Source organism: Ursus arctos, chromosome X (assembly GCF_023065955.2).
Source record: "Ursus arctos isolate Adak ecotype North America chromosome X, UrsArc2.0, whole genome shotgun sequence".
Classification (NCBI taxonomy): domain Eukaryota; kingdom Metazoa; phylum Chordata; class Mammalia; order Carnivora; family Ursidae; genus Ursus; species Ursus arctos.
In genome coordinates, this window is record NC_079873.1 from 72,963,967 (window position 1) to 72,964,826 (window position 860).

Here is an 860-nt window from a genome sequence, read left to right on the forward strand (position 1 = left end):
GATAGGCACTAACCTCTGAAGTAGAGGAATATAAAAAGAAATAGAATGAGTTGAGCCTTGTATGATCAACACAGTCTGTAAACAAACAAGAGGATATATACCATAATATGCAAAGTGCTTATTACAGTGATTTCCAAAGAGTAGTTTCTTAGTTGCTACTTTAGATGGGATAAAACTAAATTTACACATGTATTAATAAATTAGGAGCTTGATCAGAAAGATTAAAAAAATGCACTTGCAAAAGAAAATGGAATATATGAGTGCTTGCTTTTGTGTATACTAAAATTAGAATAATATAGAGAAGATTAGCATGGCCCCAGCACAAGGATGACACCATATTTGTGAAGCATTTCATTAAAAAAAAAGAAAAGAAAGAAAGAAAGAAAGAAGATAGACTATATGAGTGGAAAGTCAAAAAAGGCAGCATGGAAAATTCCAAGTAATTAATACTCTTAAAGATCGACAAGAACTTGAGTCAAGTTCATGATAAATTCAGAAAGCATATTCAGGAATTTAAGAAGACATCAACTATTATTGATGGGTTATTTTTGCCTCAATTTATCCTAGCCAAGTCATTTATCCTCTCTCATTCCTCTTATAGTCTTCTAAGTCATTCATAGGACAAATATATGTTAAATGGAAATTTACAGAGATTTATGTTAAGAAACTTTACAATAAAATGTAAATCTATGTTGATTATATTTACATCTTTAAGTGTTTAGTAGTAACTTTAGACACACTGTAGAAATAATGTATAGAATGTTCAATGCATTTATTCTATGAGGCGTTATAAATCTATGATTGTACCAGATCGCTGTCACTGTCTCCTAATGTATTACAAGACAGTATTGGTAACTGCT

The 860-nt window shown here is 30.3% G+C and overlaps 1 non-coding gene across 1 annotated transcript; it reads left to right on the plus strand.

The window, feature by feature from the left end:
• Nucleotides 1–256: 256 nt before the first annotated feature.
• Nucleotides 257–361, plus strand: LOC125281281 (U6 spliceosomal RNA). The gene has a single exon (XR_007188410.1). It is a non-coding gene; the product is annotated as a U6 spliceosomal RNA (small nuclear RNA).
• Nucleotides 362–860: the final 499 nt, after the last annotated feature.